The following is an 8,249-nucleotide window of genomic DNA, read 5'->3' on the forward strand; positions in this document are numbered from 1 at the left end:
GTCTCTAGAGCAGAGCAGAACATAAATGACTCCAAAATGGGCGGAGGACCTGAGTGTGATTTGATAGTCCACCACCTAATGCTGACAGCTACGAAGACACACAGACAGGCAGACATACACAGGCACACACATACACATACACACACAGCAAGACAGGCACACATATATACATACACGCAAACATGGGGTAGAGATGCAACATCTGGTCCCCCGTCCCCAGGAGCTGCTAGGTAGGAGTGTGACCACCTGGGGCTCAGCAGCTACTCCAGGAGTGGCTGGTCCTCCCTGTTCAGGTCCTGATCTGGGGCCACCCCCATTCTGTCCCCTATCGAGGGTCACTAAGATGCTGAGTTCCAGCAAGGGGGACACTGAAACACACACACACACACACTACACACTATACATATATTACACACCACACACACAAGATACCACACACACACACTACACAGTATACTTTATACACACTACATATCACTCATGCTACACACCACACACACACACTCCACCACATAAGACTATACACTATAGCATACATACATCATACACACTACACATCACACAAACTATACACGACAACACACACACTACACACTACACCACACACATACTATACAGTATAGCACACACACTATACAGCACACATACACCATACACACTACACACCACACACACACCACACACTACACACATATACATATTCACACACACACACACACACACACACACACACACACACACACACGGCATGAGAACTTGGTTGAACCTGCAACCCCAGAAATTTGAAGGTCTTCTGTTCAAGACTCACTCAGTTCAAGGGGTGACCTGGTGACTGGGGAACAACTGGGAAATTCTCAAGACGTCTAGTACCTGACCTTGAACTTCCCAAAGCTACAGGGCACCTTGTCGAAGTGGGGGACACTCCATAATCAGACAGTCTTGGGTTCAAATTTTAGCTCCCCTTACCCATCACGTGACTCTGGCCTCTGTCTCTCAGGCATGGTATGTATGTATGTGTGTGTATATGTGTGCGCACATGTGTGTATGTGTGTGGTGTGTGAGTGTGCGTGTGTGTGTGCCTATTCCCATGTGTGCACCTAAGGCTGATGTTGGGAGTCTTCTTCAGTCAATCTCACCTTACTCATTGAATCAGGCACGCTTGCTCTCTGTCTCTGTCTCTGTCTCTGTGTCTCTCTGTGTCTCTGTGTCTCTGTCTCTCTGTCTCTGTATCTATCTGTCTCTGTCTCTGTCTCTGTCTCTTTCTCTTTCTCTTTCTCTCTTTCTCTCTCTCTCTATCTCTCTCCCCTAAACCCTGACATGGTTAGGCAAGCTAGCCAGCTCGCTCCAGAGATATTGCCTTTTGCTGGGACAGGAACATAAGTCCTTGTATTGTATAGCAGGTACTTTAGTTATTGAACCTCCTCTCCTGCTTGCTTCTAACCTTTTTCTGGGGTTGCCCGAGTTCCTCTGTGGCCTCAACCCTCCATCTTCAAGGATAGCAGTGCGAGATCTCACATCTCTGCATTGCCTGTCTCTCTTGGATGTTCTCACCTGACTTCTAAGATACTCTGTGATTCTACCATGCCCAGGTTCAGTTCCCAGCACCTATGACTGGTTGCTTACAACCACTTGACTCTAGTTCTTGCAATCCTCCTGAACTCTGAGGGCCCCAGGCATGCACACGGTGCACATACATACATGCAGGTGTATACACATACATGTAAAATAATAAGAGACCATGGTTCTCTTAATAAGAGACCATGTCTTAGAGAGACAGTTTATTCTGAAGTTAAATGTGAGCCCATATAGCCTAGTAACACAGGTCCAGGTTACTTCAAACCCCAGGTTCCTATGTGATAACAGACCAAGGGAATATTTTAGTCATAGAATAAAGAAAGTTATAAGCCAAGACTCATATATATTGATGAAGACATCAGGTAGGTGGCCACAGAGAGAACAGAAACTGCATTGTAGGCATCAAATGCTGTCTTAAGGAATTCTTAGCTTTGAGTTGGTGGAAGCGAAGGGTCTGTACATTCCAAAGTGCTTTCCTAATGGGCTAAAAGATAGTAGGTCGCATATAGAGGTGGGTAATGAAAGGGGCTAAGGCTAGCCCAAGATGAGCTGCCTCTGGAACTGTTAACCTTCTAAATTCTCAACACCATTCAGGTTCTGTCCAGTTGTGTCTTTCCAGGGACTCTCATTTACAAATGCAATTGTCCAGGGCGGCACTTTGGGAAAGAAATATCCTTTAATTGTAAGATTTTGGCCTTGGGGTATATTAATTACTTTCCTTATCGCTATGACAAAAGCAGCTTACGGATGGCTTTGTCCCACAGTGTGAGTTTATCTGTCAGGGAAAGCATGGCAGCGGCAGGAGCATGAGGCAGCTGGTCCCAAGGCATCCTCAGTCAGGAACCGGAGAGAGATGGCTGCTGGCGGGCTGCCTGCTTTCTTCTTTATATCCCTTCCAGGACCTAAGACAGAGGGATGCTGCTGCCCACATTCAGGTGGGTTTTCTCGCCTCAGTTAAACCTGTCTAGAAATGCCCTCGTGGGCACAGCCAGAAACCAAAATTCTACCAAGTTGCCAATGGAAATTAACCATCATAGGTGATGGGAAAGTGGGGGTGAATGAACTCACTAAAAACTACTCCCAAGTCCTGGATTTGAACCCCCCATAGGAACCAAAGTGTAGCTCAGTGAGGTGAACAGCTATATGGGATATGTATGAACCCTGGGGTGGGATATATAAGTTGTTCCCTGGACCCCCAAACTTCAGCTTGTTTCTAGGAGGAGTTCTGGTTAAATATTTAACTAAAGGCCAGGATAGATGGCTCAGCAGTTCAGAGCAGCACTAAGTGCTCTGACCGAGGACTACGTTGGGTTGACAGCATCCATATGACAGCTCACAACCATCTGTTACTTCAGTCCCAAGGAATTAGTGCCCTCTTCTGCCTCTGTGGGCACCGCACACTCACGGTGCACACACACACATGCAGGTAAAGCACTCATACACATAAAATAAAAAGACACAAAATCCTTTAAAGGATGTAATAAAACTTGGTGTAGGCCGGGCAGTGGTGGCTCACACCTTTAATCCCAGCACTTGGGAGGCAGAGGCAGGTGGATTTCTGAGTCCAAGGCCAGCCTGGTCTACAGAGTGACCAAGACAGCCGGGGCTACACAGAGAAACCCTGTCTCGAGAAAAACAAACAAACAAACAAACAAACAACAACAACAAAAATCTTGGTGTAACGGTACATCTCAGCACCCAGGAGACTAAGTTAGAAAGATCATGGTTTCCAGGGTAGCCTGAGCTACATAGCAAGATCCTGCCTCAAAGATAAAACCAAGGAAGGGAGGCTGGAGAGGTGGCTTAGTGGTTAAGGGCTCTTCTTGCTGCTTTTGCAGAGGACGCGAGTTCAGTTCCTTAGCACTCATCTCGGGATGCTCACAAGCACCTGTAACTCTAGTCCCAGGGGATCTGCACACACTTGCACATTCCTGTTCCTACCCCTGCAACATATAATTAAAAATAAAATCCAGTTTTAGATGCTGTACTGGCTGGTTTTGTGTCAACTTGCCAGAAGCTGGAGATATCACAAAGAAAGGAGCCTCCCTTGAGGACATGTCTCCATGAGATCCAGCTGTAAGGCATTTTCTCCATTAGTGATCAAGGGTGGGAGGGCCTATTGTGGGTGACGCCATCCCTGGGCTGGTAGTCCTGGGTGCTATAAGAAAGCAGGCTGAACAAGCCGTGGGGAGTAAGCCAGTAAGCAGCACCCTTCCATGGCCTCTGCATCAGCTCCTGCCTCCAAGTTTCTGTCCTGCTTGAGTTCCTGTCCTGACTTCCTTTGGTGATGTGGAAGTGTGAGCTGAATGAACCCTTTCCTCCCCTACCTGCTTGTTGGTCATGGTGCTTTATGCAGGAATACAAACCCTAAGGCAGATAGGTACCGGAAGCACTTGGGTATTGATCAGTGGACTGATCAATGAGTGGGAGCCTCATGCCACTTTCAGCAGATACCCATTACTAAAGGGGATGCTGGGAAGATCTACAGGTGACGGCCTCAGAGAGAGCAGCAACAGGTGACGGCCTAGTGGGTTACGGAAATGTCTCTGTCTCCCCAGTAGGTCAGTAGGTCAGCTATCCTGGTGTAACTATTTTCAAGAGGTTCTCCACTTCTGGCGTCTGGTTCTGTCTGCCCTGTAGTGACCCCGGTTAGATGGTATAACAGAATGAAGAGGGTGAAGAGGATGTGATCTAGTCAACCAGCTTTGGTTAGGTTTTACCTTCAAGCAATAGGGTCCCTTGTGTTAGGACATAGGCAGAGAAAGAAGACAACAGTCTCTCTCTCTCTCTCTCTCTCTCTCTCTCTCTCTCTCTCTCTCTCTCCCTCCCTCTTTTTTAAGATTTACTTATTATTTTTATGTATATGTCTACATGCATAGGGTTTTTTGTTTTGGTTTTTTAAAGATTTGTTTGTTTATTTTATGTATATAAATAGTTTTCATGCACACAAGGAGAGGGCATCGGATCCCATGACAAGTGATCATGAGTCACCGTGTGGTTGCTGGGACTTGAACTCAGGACCTACTGGAAGAGCAGCCGGTCCTCTTAACCACCAAGCCATCTCTCCAGCCCCTACCTGTACAGGTTTATGTGAACCACCTGAACGCAGGAGCCCCCAGAGGCCGGAAGAGGGCATTGGATCCTTTGGACATGGATTTAACAGTCAGTGGTAAGCTGCCATACATGAGTGCTGTAAACTGAACACAGCTCCTCTGGAAGTGCAGTAAGCTGTCTTACTGATAGCCAACAATAGCCGTTTAAAGTAGATTTAGGTGATCTATCTTGAGCCCAGAATACAGGCCCCAGGCCCAGTCTCTGGCAAAAACCAGGCCCTGGTTCAGCATATAAAATCTGTCTCATATCTGTAGAAGCTGCAGGGCAGGCCTGGCCCTGTCCCCTCTCCTGTCCCCTAGGTAGCTTTCTCCTACCCTAGGTTTGAATATCAGCCCTCTTTCTCCTTGGATCTTGGCAGTGTCCTTGTCCAGTGTCCAGGGTATTGGAGACAGGAAGAACCCAAGGACAGTCTGGTCACTCTTTCAAACCTACAGAGACTCAGAGCTTTGCTTTCCAACCTAGGAGCGTCTTTCCATGGCCCTCCCTTTATTGTTTGCTCTTAGTCTGTCGGCTGGCGACTGTTCCCTCCCTTCTCCCTGGATGAGACAAGACCAGACAGCACGGCTAGCCTGATTTGGCTCTGGAATGCTAATCTCACTCCCTAGTGACCTAGCCAGTGCCTGCAAACTGTGCACAGCATCGGCCTCTAGCCCCCTCTGCTGGCCACAGCGAGAACTGCAGAGTCTGGGCCTGGAGGCCTGCCTGGGTTCGCCGCTCCCTTTTTCACACAGAGAACTCACTAAACACGCTTTCCTTTTCCTTTTCCGATGTGGCTGTGGCTCCTTCCCCTGACCCCAGCAATCTTCTCCAATCCATTTGTCCTCATCAGGATCCCCCACTGCCTCGGAGCTGCTAAGGACCGGCTCTCGGCTTGCGTGTGTTCATTAACATGCCAACTGCCACCCTTGCCTTGCTTTCCTAGTCAGGAAACAGGAGATGGTCAGGGAGGGAGTTAACTGGACGTTCTACAAGAGCAGTATTAGCTTCTAGCTGCTGAGCCATCCCTCCATCCCTTCCTGGTCTTCCACTGACCCCAGAGCTCCTTGTTTGGCTAGCCTGGCTGGCTAGCAAGTGCCAGGAATTCTCCTGTCTCCATCCCACCCCCAATCTCCACAGGGCTGTAGTTACGTGTGCATATTGCCACGCCTAGCTTTTCCGTGTGCCCTTCAAGCTCAGGTCCTCCGTGATGACGTGTTCTAGGCACTTCACTAGGCATCTCCCCAATGGAGCCGATAGGTTTCTGAGGGAGTGGAGATGGGGCTGGGAAATGAGCCTGCCCTTCCCGAGCTGCTCACAGCCACCCCATCGTTGGCCCTCGGCCCTTCTGCTGTGCTCTGGCAATGTGGAGTGCCAGGCTTTGGCTGGGAGTCTCTTGGAGCTGGCTTTCCCCGGAACGCAGTCTAGAGCACACCCCGGTCACACCTGGCGTGCAGTGATGATTTTCCTCACTGAACCTGAAGCAGCGTTGGTCTAACACCAAATTGTGAAGTTATTTGAGACATCCTCCTTTTGTTTGATTTCTATTGGTGTGCATGTGTGAACAGGCGTGTATGTCCGTGTGTGCACTTGTGAGTGGAGGCCAGAGATCTACTTCAGACGTTTCTCAGAATATCTAGTCTGTCCATCTTGGTTTTGAGACAGTTTATTTCATGGGCTTGCCACTCACTGACTTGGCCAGGCTGCCTGGCCAGTGAGTGCTGGGGCTTCAAACTCAAGGCCTCGTGCTTACATAAGAGCACGTACTCTTTACCCAGGGAGCTGTTGCCCTTAGGAATTTTTTTCCTTACTAGATTGTGAGACTTTCAATCACGAACTTCGTAGTTGGCAAGGTGATGTCTCAGGGACAGAAGTTTGAGCACACTTGCTCCTTTGCTGTCTGAAATGCTACCCCAGTGCAGAGCTAGCCCAGCGCTCTCCCCTGTGTGAGATTGCCAAGGAAGCTTAAGATTCTTGCTCTTCCTAGAGATCTAGACGCGTCTTCTCTGGAGCCCTGGGGTCTCACCCTTCACCTTCGTTTCTCCTGCTAGTTGTTAGACCAGAGCTGTCAGGCGGGAGCCAACACCTGAGATCCCAGCACTCAGGAAAGAGCAGCAGGATTTTGACATCAATTTGGACAAAATAGTGAGACTGTCAAAAAAAACCATATAACCAAAGGATATAAAGGTAACTGCTTTCCTAGTTTCAATTTTGCCATGGATTTTTGCTTGGTGGTGGGTAAGTACCGAAGTGTTGATGCTTCATAGCTGGTTTCTCTTCTCTTCCTCTTTAGGTTGAGACACTGTCTCTATATGTAGCCCTGTTGTCATGAAACTATATAGACCAGGCTGGCCTCCAACTCAGATCTCTGCCTGCCTCACCTCCCAGGGCTGGAATTAAAGGCGTGCTCTCCTAGCCTCACTCCAACTTCTGTTTCTAATGCCAATTCTAATGGTGCGTAAGTTTACTAAGTTGTATGGACTTTGGGTCTAGCTATTTTGGGGTGTGCGATGCTTTTATTTACTTAAGAGATTTTTTCTTTAATAATAAAGTCTGTACAAACAAAAGACTAACCAGGATTGGGCAGATGGCCCAGTCAAGCAGAGCGCTGGCTAGTAATGCAAGCACTCGAACCTGAGCTTGATCTCCATTACCAATCTTTAAAAAATAATAATAAAAAAATACAGGGCCCGGAGATATCCTAACCTTTGCCAGCACCCACGGGGCAGCCCTGAGATATGAACAGTGACCATCCACGACCAAGAAGTCACCAGACCTTAGCTTCAGCCTGTCAGGTGCATGAAAGGATGCAGAATTGTGAGTCAGAAAGGAGTTGGTTTTTGTCTTTCCCCCCTCCTGGAGCAGACTGAACTATGTAGACCAGGCTGACCAGGAACTCACATGGCACCCCTCAGATCTTTTATTTTTGGTGGCATTAGGATCCAGTCTATTCTCTGTTGCTGTGGCAAACACTATGGCCAAAAACATCTCAAGGAAGGAGGGTTTATGTGGCTTACACTTCTGGGTCACAGGCCATTATTTGAGGGACGTCAAGGGAGGAACCTGATAGCAGGCCTGCTGGCCATTCTACATATTACCTCAGTCAGACCAAGGAACTCACTTCACAGTCAAACAAGGGCAGAAAGCTCACCGGCCTACACTCAGCCAGATTTATAAACGATTTATTATTTTGTTTTGTTGAGACAGGCTCTTACTCTAGCTGTCTGGTTTGGAACTCACTATGTAGACCAGGTTAGCCTCATAGAGACCCATCTGCCTCACCTCCTGAGTGCTGAAATTAAAGGTGTGCTACCCAGCCATTTATCCTTAGAGTGTTTATGTGGCTATTTGTACCTGCACCTTTGCTCACAGAAGCCAGAGGCATTGTAGGGCCCCCTGGAGTTGGAGTTACAGGCAGTTGTGAACTGTCTGGCATGGGTGCTGGTAACCAAACTAGGAGGTTCTATAGTACAGGCCCTTAACCAGCTCTCTCTCTAGCCCCAGTGAGTTTTTCTTCACTGTAAGACCACCTGTCCAGGGAACACTGCTGCCCACAGTGGGCTGGGCCTTCCTACACCAACTAA

The sequence above is a fragment of the Grammomys surdaster genome, unplaced genomic scaffold (assembly GCF_004785775.1).
Source record: "Grammomys surdaster isolate TR1022 unplaced genomic scaffold, NIH_TR_1.0 166, whole genome shotgun sequence".
Taxonomy (NCBI): domain Eukaryota; kingdom Metazoa; phylum Chordata; class Mammalia; order Rodentia; family Muridae; genus Grammomys; species Grammomys surdaster.